Below are 16,013 nucleotides of genomic sequence, written 5' to 3'. Positions count from 1 at the left end.
GAAACCAAAAAAGGCACAGGAAAAGGAGACCACCGCTCAAAGCAAAAATCTTCTTCCAGAACAATCCATTATTTCTGACAAGTTAAATGTTCCATGGTAGACCATATGGCATTAGTGAGTATCTGACAATGGAATCGAGAAGCTCAGCAAATGCATCACAATTAACTTAAAAGTCCTTCTTACAAGATTATCTCTCTTTTATTCATATATACATTTTTTTTTAAATCCTGAAATGAAGAAGCAAACAAGCAGCACTTTGCATGGAACACTATTGAAGAGGGTCACAGGTTTTGTTAGATTTCAGATTTCAAGTAGCCTGGGAACTGCCTGAAGCAACAAAATTCTAATTGCGTCTAAAAGCCGAAAATACAACCTGAAACTACAAATCAGCAGGACACAGTGGGTTTATATATATAAATAAACTAATTTTGACATACAAATTAACACAAATTGAAAAGTTATAACACAAATTGGGAAAAAAACTATATGGATAGCTTGGCAGCATAATACACTTACAGAGAGAGAAAATATTTATTGTAATAGGCCATGTGTAATTGCATTCTAAATAAAGCTAGGCCAAAATATTGTGGCAGAGAAGACTGCACTATTATCTCAATAAATATTAAGCATGATCAAAAGTGGTTTAACATTAATATGAATTCAATCCAATGCTAATAAGGTCAACTAAATTATGCCAAAGAGAATCTGAAGGAGAACAAGTATTAGGGATAAATATACATTGTACATATTACATTGGAGCTATCACTGTATCAGGCAGGCCTGACTGTATCAGATTTAAAGTTCTCTGCCTTTATCTCAATTACCACAATTATATAATCACATTATCAAAAAGTTATCAGTATTATGAATGTCTACAATTCAACAAACCACCCCATTTTGAAGTTATTTTAAAAATGTTCAGCACCATCCAACTCTACTGTAATTAATGACTCAATATAACCTTCCATTGCTTTATAAACTAATAGTTAACGTTTGAAGAAACCATTCTCTTAAAAACTCTTAAATGATAGTTTGGCCGGTGGTAATTTTTTTTGTCTTGTAAATTAATAATTAAATCTGTGTGGTTTTGTATTTGTGAAGCATATATGCCATTCATCATAGGAAAAATAATTAAAGCTGCTTCAACAAGAGTACTCCTTAAAAAGTAGTGCTGTTTCATCTTTATTTAATGTAAAAGAAATAGACAACTAGAGGGTATTACTTTTTCCCTGAAAACACACCAATTAAAAAAAATAATTACGACTTCCTAACTCATTAGACAAGCAGGCTCTCAATTCACCTGTATCACTGGCATATGCAATCACCCAGAATTGGGTACAGTGACCCTTGATGTGATTGCTGGCCTATCACAGATATCCCTGAACAATATGTTGTCACACACCATCCTGACTTGGAAATATAATCGCCGTTCCTTTACAGTCGCTGGGTCAAAATCCTGGAACTCCCTCCTTAACAGCACTGTGGGAGTACCTTCACCTGCAGTGGTTCAAGAAGGCAGCTCACCACCACCTTCTCAAGGGCAGTTAGGGATGGGCAATAAATGCTAGCCTTGCCAGTGACGCCCACATCCCAGGAACAAATTTTTAAAGAGGCAAATGTTGTGGGTATAGAAACTGTAACTTCCTTTGCCAATCCAGATTGAAACTGGTGGGCTTGGTGAAGTAGTTCAAATAAGCTTTTACTTTCCATTGATAGTTTAGAAAAGATAATTCATTTTTCAGCCTGTATTTCAATTACAGGAAACTTTCGATTTATTGGCACCTAAATAACCAGAAATCTCGGTTAACCGGCAAAATTCAGGAGTAGGTTCAGGTAGGTTTTATTACTTGCCTTCCTCGATCTGTTGCTGTGCAAGGGTGTGGCTGCAGTTGTTGCTAAGCTACAGAGACGCTTGGAGCTTGTGGCCATTGTTCTGAACCTGTTGCTAAGCAACAGGGTTTGTTGCTTTATACGGAGCTCTCAGCTCCATATCTTTTACTATAGCTTTCGGTTATCCGGAATTGTTGATGAACCGGCACCATGTCGGTCCCGTCGGTGCCGGATAAAAAAAAGTTTCCTGTATGTTGTTATTGTTACCAGTAATAAATTCCTATAATCGCCTATTTTACTGTCCTTGCCTCTGACTTGTAACATTGTAGATTCAAGCCTCACTCCAGGACTTAAGTACATAATCTAAGCTGACACTTCGGTGCAGTACTAGAATGGTGATGGCGAGATAACTCAATGAATGGTACAAGGTTTTGGTGTGTTAGCACATTGTGCCATGGAGTAGTGGGATTGCACCTGTTGCGTTCGCGTGTGGTGAGTTCCCAGTCTCAGCTGGGCTGTCTTGGAAAGTAGAAAGCAAAGCAAGCACTTGCCACACAGGGAAGAGATTTTTTTTCCCCCATTCAGCAGTCAAGTTTTAAAATTAGAAGTTACTCATCTCCTAACATTTAACTCAAACACAGATTGACAAACTGCAGGATCTCTGACCAACCTCTTAGCCTGGGAATGTTGCATGTAATGTCTAAAGATGAATAGTATTACAAAATTAAGACTTAACCTACTAACCCAATGACTAGTCAAAATACATTGCAACCAGGTTTTTTTTATATATGCAAGTTGAATTTTTAGTACCGCAAAAACATTAGCATAAAAGACTACTAGTGCTGTTGCAGTTACTGTGTCTGTACATCCATATAATAGGAAACAGCTCAATTATCAGATGAAATTCCTCTATTGAAGTCTGTGAATTTTAAATGCATACATCTCCTAAAAATTTACTATATCTATCTACTAAAGAATATCCTAATTTATCCTCAGTCCAATAAATAAAGGCTGCTTTAACCTCACTGTCAGTTCTGAGAGACTAAATCAAAACATTAATCTATCTTTCTATTTGAAGTGCTGAATGATTTGCTGAGCATTTCTAGTATTTGCAGTTTTACATTTACCTCCAAAGATTCACTGATTCTCAATTTCATTTAGTATACAGTGAAATACTGTTCCAGACAATAAGTCAGGACATACAAAATCCCTTGTAATCAGAGCTGCGCAACAGTTATTAATATAGAAATTTAGGAATAAATTTGATTATCGACAAACAAAAATCGCCTACTTCAAGAATTTATCAGCATCTTGTAAATGTGACTATGAGTGCATTGGCAAGAACATTTAACTAAAATTTAAGTTGCACACTGTATTTGTGATAGAATTGAATGGTGTCTTTGTATAATATGTTATGGTATCACTGAGATAATTTAACATTGTTGTAACACGATTTATTCAATATTTTGTGTTTTAGTGTTCGTAGTGTGGCAAGTTGTATTTTCTCTAGGGGTTTTAAGTGACTCGGATTCAATAAACCATAGTGAAGATACCATGGCGCCTAATATGTTTTAAATGCAGCTCACTGGGTTTTCGCACAGCACAAAAGTGATATCCCGCCTCAATAGCTCGAGTTTGTAATGTAGCACAACTAAACAAAAACACTGTTTAAAAACCAGTCTTTAAAATCTGGAGTATAATTTCTTTTTTTAAAAACATCCAGTTCTGACTGCTAGTTCCTGCCAACTGCAGTGTGGAAATATATGACAGCTGTAAACAAACCCTGCAGTTAGTTTACTCTCCGTTACAAAACTGCAAGTTCTCAAAAAAGTTCTATTTGTGTTTTTTTAATTTGTGAAAGTTACCTTGGCTGTTTTTATTTTGGTACTAACATGCCCCTGAACGCTGTGCCAACTGAGCCCGAGTGAACTACAAGTTATGTGAAAACCCAGTTCAAGCATCAAACTTATGAGATTACTCTTGCTATTTAATTAATCAAATGCAACATTTACCAGTTATAGCGTTTTCCCCCTCTTGTTTCATTTTACAACTATTTTATGATTTTGCTCATCAGCGATTTGTCTTTTCTTAATTTACCATGTAATGAAATGTTTTTTTTTCTCCTTTGCCCCGCTGGTTTTCCTTAGGTCGAACAGTGACTGCCACAGACACGTTCCCAGACCAATGCCATTTTGTGTCTATTGCTGGGAGTTGCAAAATTAGCTCAGAAATACCATTCCCTCTTTCTATTCCCGCTCTGTGGCGATGTAGCACAGAACTCAAATACTGATCAGGAACTCAGTTGAGTGGGGGAATTGGGGGGGGGGGGTGGTGGGGGGGGGGCGGAGACTGAATTTGTATCCCATCATTCTAACAAAGAAGAAAAGTTCACCCATTAAGAGGCATTACAAATTAAATTGTTCCTTCTGCCAACCAGGACATCCTACAATAGATCCCTGAAAGATTTTTCTTTCCAGTGACTTTCCATGTAGACTATAAATATGGGAAGTAACCACTCCAGGGAACTCTCAGATAGAGGCTGTGATTTTATTAATGGAGGCGGGTTGGGTGCGGGTCAGGTGGTTTACGGCTTCCAGTCCCGCCCCCAGCTGCATCTGGCCCACAGACGTGATTTTGCCTTGATTGACCTTGTTAAGCTCGCCCTACGGACTTGCCGGCCAATTAACAGGAAGCAGGTCAGATGACATCATTTGATGACGCGTCATCTGCCGGTTTCCTTAAAGGGCCCATGCACAAGTTTATTTTGACAGTTGATTTCTCAGTGTTTGACAGCATTGAGGTGCTGCAAACACTGACAATCACTGCACAAAGGTGACCTCTTGCACCCAGGCTCTCCAATGACTCCCTCCATAGACTGGAATAGATGGCATTTGCAGGTTAGATGGCAGAAGCGATCTGTTACTGGTGAGAGGGGTTCTCCCAATGATGTGGCACTGGACATGGATCTAAAAACTTGTAACCTAAAGAAAAATGTACATGTATTAAAAATGAAGTTCCCAACATTTTCTTTCCTCTGAGACTCACCATGCATATCATTGGATCCATCACACCACTTCTGCAGCTGTCATCAATCCAGAAACATTACAGCAAACTCACAACACACCATACTTACCTGGCGTGGTGTCCAGATGTCGGGAAACCCGAGCCAGAAGCGGCAAAATTCAAAAATGGTCCGTCAACTACTGACAACTACCTGTTAATAGGCAGGTAATTGCCTTTAATCCACTTCCCGCCGCTAGGTGTCGGGTCCATTCGCAAATCGGGGACCTGACACTTGGGAAAGCTGTTTGGAGGCAGGTTGACAGCGGGATCGCAACCCGCCGTCAATCAAAATGATTTTAACCTATAACGCGTCCTCAAATCCGTCCTCTGAGCGCCGACAAAATCGCGGCCAAAGAGTCCAAAAAGAGACAAAAGTACTTCTTGCAGTTCTTCAAATGTAATTGTCCTGCACCCAAATTCATCAAGCAAAGGCCAAACTACTACTCATGGTCACTGCCTTGCAAATGTCCCTAATGGAATTCTGAATGTTCACCCAAGAAGTGGCCACTGCACTTTACTAGAGTGCAGCACAAGGAAATATAATCGACTTAACTTGCTAAACTCTGTTCAAAGTTTTATATCCAAACAAATTCCTTTTCAAAGCTCATTCATCCTGCCTATCTATATAAAAGTACACCATGTATATCAACTTCATGATTGCATTAAGTGCAAAATTGATTTCCTATGGTACGTACAACACTGAAGTGAGCATAGGCAGGCAGGCTTGTTGGGGCTTCAATGCTGCCCTAGACAAGGTAAGGTGGGTCTATGACCAGATTACCAGCCCCTCCTTGCAAGAGAGCAAGTAACGTAACTAAACTGGGTCACGGGAGTCATAGCTTCAAAGTGTTCCCATAAAGCTTCCTGAAATCTCAGGTAAGAATAACGTGGAGCACAAAAAACCAGTACTTCCAGGTGCCGTTCATCAATTGAGGCAACATGAGGTGTTCCCCACTGCCTTTCTCATCAGAGGCAGCTGATACAGTGGACTTCTGAATGAGCTAGGACTCAGTCCTAGATCTAGCAGCATCTGCAAATATGATAAGAGCACCAGTACACCACATCCCATTAGGTTAGGTTGAAGTGACACTTGTAGCACCAGTGAATCAACGGTTACATATTATACATTGCAAGCCTTCAAGGTAAAGGCTTTCCTGTTACATCACCACAACTGACTACTGGAACCCAAGTTTCCTTTCTTCAATTTCCTTTTTTTGAAACTCAAAAGTTTTACCATAAATAAGTAGAACAAATATTCTTAGCAAGCCTGCCGATATAGTAAAATATCCTTCATTACAGACCGCAGACGCATCGAGACATTAATTGCGAAATAGTTTGGCAGTCTACAGTCTTCTCCAGGCCTACACCCAAACTCACCATTACAGAGGTATGCATTTATTTTACTGTAGCATTAACCTGCAATACTTACAAGCAGATGAGCTTCTTTGCGTGGGCTTAGTAAGGTGTCATTCTCATTTGCAGCATCATTTTCACCCAAGGTGTCTAACATTTTGGAAACTATCAGGGTTCTTGCCTTGGATGGTACTTCACCAATCATGAAAATCACAGATGGTTCTGTAGTAGGTGAAACACAGCCTCCATAGGGTTCCTGGGATCTCTATGCAGTCCTCCCAGAGCCCAAGGAAAACTGACTTAGGCTTTCACATACCAGTTTACTGGAGCTCCATATGGGAAAGAAGGAAATCCAGGGAAATTTCAGGAGAAAGGAAAGTCCACCAGATACAGTCATCAAACTCTTCCTTTATAAAGGTTTTTTAGAATAGGGGATTTCAAAACCTAGTTATCAACCCACACTAATTCAGATTCTGTGTCAATGTGGTTTGCAATCAGTCACAACCAATGTATCCACAATAGGAGAAGGGTTTGAATTCTCTGAGATATCTTGTTTCACATCATCTGAAGCTGATGCTTTGGGGCTGGACTTAAGAGCAGAACATTTCTGGTCAAAGTACCAATCGAACTACTTATGCAGAAGGATGGAAGAATTGATGATTTCCCATCCCCCCTCCCAACCAGGGTTTTGTTCCAGCACTCAATATCAAGGGAACTACTCCAAACCGGTCAGAGTAAGATTCTAGCCAGAAGTTGTAGAAAATTGTGAACCACAGAATGTTTGAGAGTAGGTACTAGGGTACTACAAGTTGCTAGAACCTAAATTTATACTTTGGGGATGAGAATTCCAATAAGTGAGCACAATGCCTGCCCAGGAATACTTATGTCTCAAATGCAAACAAGGCTCCGATGTCTCACTTGTAGAAAATCAGTAAATGTGCCCTTTCTTTCTGGATCATTTTCCAGCATTTCAAGTATTCATAAGAAGCAAGCTGTGCACTGCAAGATGTTATGTGATATGGGAAGGCACCATGCACATACTGATCGGTGTCTGTTGCTGCAAAAAGGCTCAGTGGTAGGTAATGCACCTTTTAAATACGACCAGTAGCATGAACCAGCATACTGTTTAAAAGGATGGAGCAACAACACTGAATTAATGCATGTTTTGACCGAGGGCCTTAACATGGAAAATAACTCTTAAAAAAACAGAACTGACATCAAGCTTACGATGCAGAAACAGCAAAGGAAACCATAATAAAGTCACAAGTTGATTCAAAGAATTTTCAAAAGACTAATAGCTTCTAGACAACACTGCGCACGATAAACGGGGAACAAATTAACGATAGCTGGCATGTTTGAGCTCTTTGTCCTGGTGTGAAACAACCACAAAACAGTTGCCGACACACGAAAAGGAACTGAGGTGCAGTCCCAGAACAAATCTTTTTATACAGCTCAGGCAGGAGATTGCCACAGGACTCAGATGAATACCGAGCATATATAATGCTTTAAAAGAGACACAACATCCCTGTACCTTGCTCCATTTGGATGATGGCCTATTTGTGCTTATAAGATGAACGGTTATGAAACAGAATGATGAGCAAAACTGCAGGAATGAAAAGAATCCCAGATTGGCAAAATGTAGGTCGAGTAACTGGGAAATGCAAATATCTGAGAGCTGAAATTCATGCCTTTAGTAATTTTAGTGAAAAAGTAAATGAATGGTGAGAAATACCACTTTTTACTCTTAGCTACTTTTTCACTAAAATTAACAGAAAACTATTTGAGGTCCATGGTTGGTCACTTATAGCTACACTATGCTGATTTATATAGTACTGACTAACAAAGTGGCAAAATCCCAGCAACATATTGCTAGTTCAGTACTATTAAATTGGATTTCCTATTTACTTTATGTGAACTGCAAAAAAAAAACAGTATTAATAAAAGAATCCCACAATTGTGATTCTTATGAGAAGTGTGAAGTGATGCATTTTGGAAGGAAGAATGAGGAGAGGCAACATTAACAAAATGGTACAATTTTAAGGGAGTTCACATACACAAATATTTGAAGGTGGCAGGACAAGTTGATAAGTCTGTTAAAAAGCATATGGGATCCTGGGCTTTATAAGTAGAGGCATAGAGTAGAAAAGCAAGAAAGTTATGTTAAAACTTTAAAATCACTGCTTTGACCTCAGTTGGAGTACTGTGCTCAATTCTGCGCAGCACATTTTAGGAAGGATGTCAAGGCCTTTCAGAAGGTGCAGAGGAGATTTACTAGAATGGTACCAGGGATAACGGACTTCAGTTATGTGGAGAGACTAGAGAAGCTGGGATTGTTCTCCTTAGAGTAGAGAAGCTTCAGGGGAGATTTAATACAGGTGTTCAAAATTGAGGGGTTTCAATAGAGTAAATATGGAGAAACTGTTTCCACTGGCAGGATCGGTAACCAAAGGACAGAAATTTAAACTAATTGGCAAAAGAAACAGAGGAGAGATGAGGAGACTTTTTTTATGCAGTGAATTGTTATGATCTGGAATGTATTGCCTGAAAGGGTGGTGGAAGCAGATTCAATAGAAACTTTCAAAAGGGAATTGGATATATCTTTGAAATGAAAAAAACTGCAGGGCTATGGGGAAAGAGCAGGGGAGTGGGACTAATTGGATAGAACATAAGAATGTAAGAAATAGGAGAAGTCAACCATACGGCCCCTCAAGCCTACTCCGCCATTCAATAAGATCATGGCTGAACTTCTACATCAACTCCACTTTCTCGCTCTATTTCCCTATCCCTTGTTTTCCTTAGTGCCCAGAAATCTATCTCTCTCAGTCTTGAATATACTCAACGATTCAGCAGCCACAGCCCTCTGGGGTAGAGAATTCCAAAGATTCACAACCTTCTGAGTGAAGAAATTGCTCCTCATCTCAGGCCTAAATGGCCGACATCTTGTCCTGCGACTATAACCCCTAGTTCTAGACTCTCCAGCCAGGGCAAACGGCCTCTCAGCATCTACCCTGTCAAGCCCTCTAAGAATTTTATACGTTTTAATGAGATCACCTCTCATTCTTCTAAATTCCAAAAAATACAGCCCCATTCTACTCAATCTCTCCTCATAGGACAGTCCTCTCATACCAGGAATCAATCTATTAAAATAAAAACAGAAAATGCTGGAAATACTCAGCAGGTCAGGCAGCATCTGTGGAGAGAGAAACAGAGTAAACAGTATTTTGCTTTTGTATCAATCTATTGAACTTTCATTGCGCCCCTTCTAAGGCAAGTATATCCTTCCTTGGGTAAGGAGACTAAAACTGTGCAAAGTACTCCAGGTGTGGTCTCACCAAAGCCCTACATAAGTGGACTTCCTTACTCTTATACTCCAACCCCCTTGCAATAAAGGCTAACATAGCTCTTTCAAAGCATCAGTAGAGGCACAATGGGCCGAAGGGCCTCCTTCTGTGCTGTATAATCTATGATTGGGATTAATTATTGTGCATAATCAGATCTTTATCTTTAGAAATTATTGCTGCCGCCACACACCGCCCCTCCACACCCCCAAACATCTCAAAGGGCTACATAGTCACACACTAATAATTTAAATAAAGGTAACATGACAGTTCTGCACATTGGTATTCCAATGTCACAGGTTTCAACCCTCAGTTCCCAACATGGTGATTTTCACTTTGAGCCATGTGAGCCTAGAAAGATACTTAGGAATTACCTGGCATATTCCTACAAGGATCAAATTTAATGGAGAGGTGCCTCCTGATATTGGTTACAGAGCTACACTGAGCTGGAAGCCTGGAAGCAGGCCAGCTCCCACCTTCTGAACTGGAGCAAAGACAGGGAAATAAAATAACTTTCTAAAATAAAAGCATAAAATGCTGGAAATGCAACTGAAATTGATAGATAGATTGCCATTTCAAACAGGACCCTTCATCAGAACTTTCCAGATTGGGTTCTATTTTTAGTTATTCTCCCCCCACCCCACCGTAATCCCATTCCATGAAAACATGCTTAATGGTAACATTAAATTATCTTCCATCTGGAGTACACCATAACTTTTGTGGAACAACAAAATTCATCCATATACAACAGTGAAAAAGTTAGTCATTCAAAGTGAAAGATGCCAATTTATTGCTGTTTCTTGGGGGAAAAAAACTTGTACGAAACTCTGTCTCTAAGGCGGGATTGAACAGAAATTTAGAAACTCTTTCAGGACTTAGAACAGAACTACTCTGCAATGTTGGTCGAGTTAGCCGCAACATAATTATTTTCCCAATTCTTAATACTGCTATAGATTGAGAAACCATTATAAGGACTTCACAAGGCAACAGTGCAAATTCTTATGCTCCGGATACTCTGGCAAATTTGTGCCACTGTGCAATTTGCCATTAATTGGGACACCATTCTCTTTCACCCAGTGCTGCCCATTGGCAACGGTGTGCAGTATAACTCCACAATACCATATTTAAATGTTTCTTTTGAATATACACTGTACCAACATTCTACTGTTAGAAAATAGATGACCACCTCAACAGTTAACATCTCAGTGTCATTCAGAGGCTTGTGAGCAGAGCTCCATACATGTATTTGAGGTCATGTGGCTCCCGCACCCCCAATCCACTCCCCTCCCCTCCCCCCATCCCTTCCCTCCTCTCACTCCCTCCCCTCCAATAATGCAAGCAACCAGTACGATCCTGGCTGTTCATTCGCATTGTTATTGAAAACACTGGCACTATTTCACAGATTGGCGCAGCATAACTAGATTTATATTAAGTAACTGATACTAAACTGCATAGTAACAGGCATGTTGACAAGTATTGGGTAGGACAAAGTTTGGTTAACAGGATCTTCAAAGTTGACACTGATGTGTTGAAAAAAATCATATAAAAAACTGAGAAATTTGGAGGATTTCTATGAGGAAAAAATAATAGTACTTTGAGCATTAGAAGGAATACAGAATTGTACACCAACTGCCATTTTACAACCAACACTAACAAAAACTTTGTTGTATTACTGGCTGGATGGTCTTAGGTCTTATTGTTAACTGCTGAATCTATCTGAAGACTTGTCACCAGGCTCAATGGAGTCCTCTATCATGAAATGTTTATACAGAACTGTAACTACTATACATTACAACATGCTGAACTGGATTCAGTAACAGACCATGCTCAAAGGTTGTTCAGATCACCCAAGCTTCACTCCTATAGTTTGTTATGTCATCTGATACCCACAATTGTGCTACATCTTGGTTATAAATTCTAACACAACTGTTATTCTATACAGCAAATATAGCACCCCACTACTAGAATACAGTCTGTGACATTATAAAGGCAAGGCCTGCAACAAGTGCAATGAGTTGTGCAGTCTAGCAGTATATACAGTTTTGATATGGATGCCAAAAGATGGCGACAATGCAATTATATTTTAATATATTCAATAAGCATTGTCTACACTGGTAGTTACAGATTGGATATTTTTTGATTATCAAATGATTGCCAAGCATGAACAGCGGAAGGAGTGCACGTCAATCCAAGCACCCCACCCACCCGCCCCTTCAACCACCGTCTGCCCCACCTGTGACAGAGACTGTAGGTCCCGCATTGGACTCATCAGTCACCTGCGAACTCATTTTTAATGTGGAAGCAAGTCATCTTCGGTTCCGAGGGACTGCCTAAGAAGAATTTTTGGAATATGTTACAACAACATAGAATATGATACCAAAAGGCCTCTGGCCTTTTGAGAAAACCAGTGCACTATATAGCAACAAGATTTATCATTAATAATAGATACAAAAACTTGAAAATCATACTACTCAAGAGTTTTCTCCACAAGGCTAACATTCTTCAGTACCTGTGAATTTGGACAGTTTTGAAAGTTAAAAAAAAAGAATGAGAAGAGTTTTGACCAAGTGGCAGGCTTGATGATTAGAAGTGTATAGAAATCATTCTGTATTGCAGTACTTTCAGATAGGTGTGAAAGATTTGCTTTAAAGGGAGGAAAAAAGCCATTATTACAGCCTCAGCCTTTCTTCAAAGAGTTTAGCTTTATTAAAAGTGCTCCAAAGACAGAGAATTACAGAGTTTGGCAGATCTGCAAAAGAAATGTAGCCCAAGTCTTTCTGCAAAGTCTGCCAAACTTTATTAAAGAAATGAGTACACTGGAAACCTTTCTATCAAGTGAAGTCTCCACTTCCAATTTACAGTTGGTATCGTAGCTCGCACTCTCCGCATTGGCAAGGAGACCCTTTTTTTCCCCCCTCCTAATTCTAGCAATTGCGAACTGTGAGTGGAATGAAGCTGCTCCAATCTCCTGACTACAACATGAATTTTCATTAATTACAACCTTGTCAGCAAAAGCATTATCGAAGCTGAATATGAAAATGCTAATGAGCTCTCATTTACATATTTTTCTTTGTTGGAATGTCATTAATTATTACATTTTATGATGATGAATGCAGCTGTCGATGCTCTCCGATGCGTAATTAGCTATGAGGATGCATAAATCCGATCGGCATTTTAGTACTAATTCTAGGTAGCAAACTCAATTCAACAATTGGGATGTGGAATTTCGTGTCGTTCAGTTGCTCTGAAATTGTGTTGGTGATGGGGAGGGGGGGGGAGGTGAAGAAAAAATTCCGTTATTTCATTTCATAAACAAATGTCTGCACAATACCACTGCTCTCCCAAAAAAAACTATTCGTTTTTCTAGCTTAATTAATGCCACGCTTAATTATAACACCATGATGTCAGCGCTTTAATTAAGTATTGGCTCAGTTACAAAAAACTCCTCACTGCCGTAAGAGTCATTATGCAGATTCTACAAAAAACCCTCACTCAATTTTTTCCCCCCCTAATATTCAAAACACACACACACAAAATAACAGCCCCTCACAGTTCAACTCTCCCAAAGAAATTCAAAGAGTGCAGAAAAGAGAGGAACAAAAATTAAAACAGCCATGCTTAAAATGGACTTTATATATCTTACCCACACAGCTATGTTTGACTATAAGTGAAGATGACAAAATGCAGCTCATATACTTTCAGCCGCTGGGAATGCTGTTTATAAGTAAAAGAAAACAACATGGAGCAGATGGGACCATTACACATGACCAAACCAATCAATCACAACTGAAGGGCCCAGGTGCACCACAGCCGTGCAACAACGCACCATTTCACAGTCTGTCAGGCACATACACATGGTCGTACATGAATGACCCTCCCTCGATCCCACAGGACCTCATCTGGAGTGCTTCTCCCTTTTCGCCTGCCTGGTCTCTTATCTGACGTCTTCATAATCGTATGTCCCTTTAACTTGTGCGAGGATACAAACTAGCAATCAAATAACCTTCAAATACCAAGAGCCCTGTCGTGAACAGGGTGTTCGATAGCTACCTGCCAGCAAAGTACACACATTTCTCACCTTTGCTCTAATTTTGATTTTAGCTATTTTGTTCCAGGATAGTAAAAACTATGAATCTTCCAGTGCAGACCTGTACTTGCTGAACATCCTAACTTCCAGTTATTAGTATTACTTTTTCCAGTTTTGTCTTGCACATTAATGGACATTTTTTAAAACAGAAAGGGTACAGTATTGCACTGCATGCACAACCCGAAACTCACACAAAAAGAAAATCCTCAATCTTAAATCCTCTACAAAAAAAACACAAGCAGTGCAATCATTGACAACTCATTTATATCTATATAAGCTACATAATTATATATTACAAATATGCAGCATTCCTTCTAACCAAGAAACAAAATGTAAATTTCATCTTGTGCAGATACAACTTTGCAAAATTCAAAAATGCCAATTTTGAGCATTAAAAAATAGCTGTGGATTGAAAACTTTTGAGTGTCCAAGAATTTACAGACAAGTGAAAACTAAACCACAAAAGGTTTACAGGGATTCATTAAACTTACCTGTAGAGTAATAACATTTTTTTAAGTGTTCACTCATCATTTATTACATTAGTGATGCCAAATTATCGACATAGTATTTTCATACTATCCAGCCTGTGCTCATGATTAAAAATTGAAAAGGACACTTTAATTTACAACATGTATAGTAATCAAAAGATTTTTGTGTCACCCAAGTAAAAAAATGCTGATGATTTTAATGCATTTGAGATTCTAATTTCTTTTGTAAAATGCTGCAAATCTTAGTCATCTGTTTTCTACGGATTGTAAGAAGAATAACATTTTAGTTCTATTTCTTATGACTTTCTCCCTACAAAACACTATTTGCCAACAAAAGCTTGCCTGTTGATCGGGGAAACCTTTGTGTCCAGTTTCAGCACATCAAAAACCTAAGAACTGTAACTTTCTTTATAAAATATCTACAAACTGAACAAAGGTGCATTAATTTGTAGGCGGAATTTTACAGCTGGATATATAACAGTATTTTGTTTTGCATTTTTTCAGTATTTATTTTCTTTAAAACTTTTTTTCCCCATGCGTAGGAATAGTTCAATAAAACACGGGGTGCCCTTGAAACATTAAGTAATTATTTCACTGTTTATAACAAAGACCTTTTGATAGACGTTTCGGCCCTGGATTTCACCCCCCCCCCCCGCCCCCACCCCCATCCATGATTTGCAGTTCTAACTTCCTTCTTTGCTTGGATTTTGTTCTTTAAAAAAAATAAAAGTATTGAATTTCCAGTCTTGTTTTGGGACTTCTGGAATATGAAGACATTTAAATCTCAAACATAAAGTCTGGGGTGGCGAAGGTCCACGCAATGCGTAAAAATTTGCTATGGCTGCAAGATCAGAAAACTACTACTACGTATTCCGACATCTCTTCCCTGAAGGGACCCTATTCAGTTAAGGAGCACTCCGCAGCTTTAATTTCCTTTTTCATACAGAATACGAGTCCTATAGTAGGTTTTTGCTCTCCCCTGACATGAACAATTTAAAGTTGACATGAAAAGACTTAGACAAGCCTAAAACAGAATTCTCTTTTTTTTTAGGTAAAACAGCAAAATTCTGCTTTTTCTGAGATGAGCACCGTCAAGAACTAATTGCTCTTTGAATTATGCTTATAATTAATTTTTGAAAAGACAATTTGTACCTTTAGACAGAAGTGAGAGAGAGAGAAAAAGATAACTTTCCAAAATGCAATGAAAATTCAATATTTCTATGATCCACCATCCTTATAAACAGGTTTGGTTTTTTAAAAAAGTGACAAATTGATGGCAAGGAGGAATACAAAAAAAAAAGAGGAACAATAATAAAAGGAAAAGTATACATAACTGGTCTCCCATCATACAAAAAGAGTGAAGGAGGAGATAATACCTCAAAAATATACCATTACAGCGCCTATATTTTTTCATAACCCACTACCCTGAAAAGTCGGCATGTCCAACCAACAAGGATTTACTTCAGCCTAACATAAAGTTATTAGCAGACTAATCCAGTGACAACGTAATCCCCTATATGCTTGTTAAACAGGTTGTTACTTCCAAAGATATCACATCTCTTACATGTTAACACTGCAATTTGGTTACATTTATATGAAACATTACACCCAGAAAAGTTCTAAATTGAAGGAATACAATATTTTAAAACAAATCGTAATTTCTTCCCCAAGGTTTCAGATTCAACATTTGGCCAGCTACTGCAGATTTTCCAATCATTAAGTCATCTAACATAGACACAAAAGTTTCTATGAATAAAATAAAACCAGGCAGAACCTTCACTTTAACCCTTTGGCAGAATGGAAAATGAAACAGTGTGTGGTGCATCTCGTTTTCTAACCTTGTAATCGCTTCAA

General features: G+C 38.7%; 1 protein-coding gene across 10 annotated transcripts in view; it reads right to left on the bottom strand.

Moving 5' to 3' along the window:
* The window catches only part of tcf4 (transcription factor 4), a 679,628-nt gene that overhangs the window by 398,487 nt on the left and 265,128 nt on the right, over positions 1 to 16,013 (bottom strand). The window lies entirely within an intron of this gene.

Source organism: Somniosus microcephalus, chromosome 2, assembly GCF_052327205.1.
Source record: "Somniosus microcephalus isolate GS21.2 chromosome 2, FLI_Smic_1.0, whole genome shotgun sequence".
NCBI classification, from domain to species: Eukaryota; Metazoa; Chordata; class Chondrichthyes; order Squaliformes; family Somniosidae; genus Somniosus; species Somniosus microcephalus.
The sequence above is the reverse complement of the archived record's forward strand: the minus strand, read 5'-3'. Positions and strand labels throughout refer to the sequence as shown.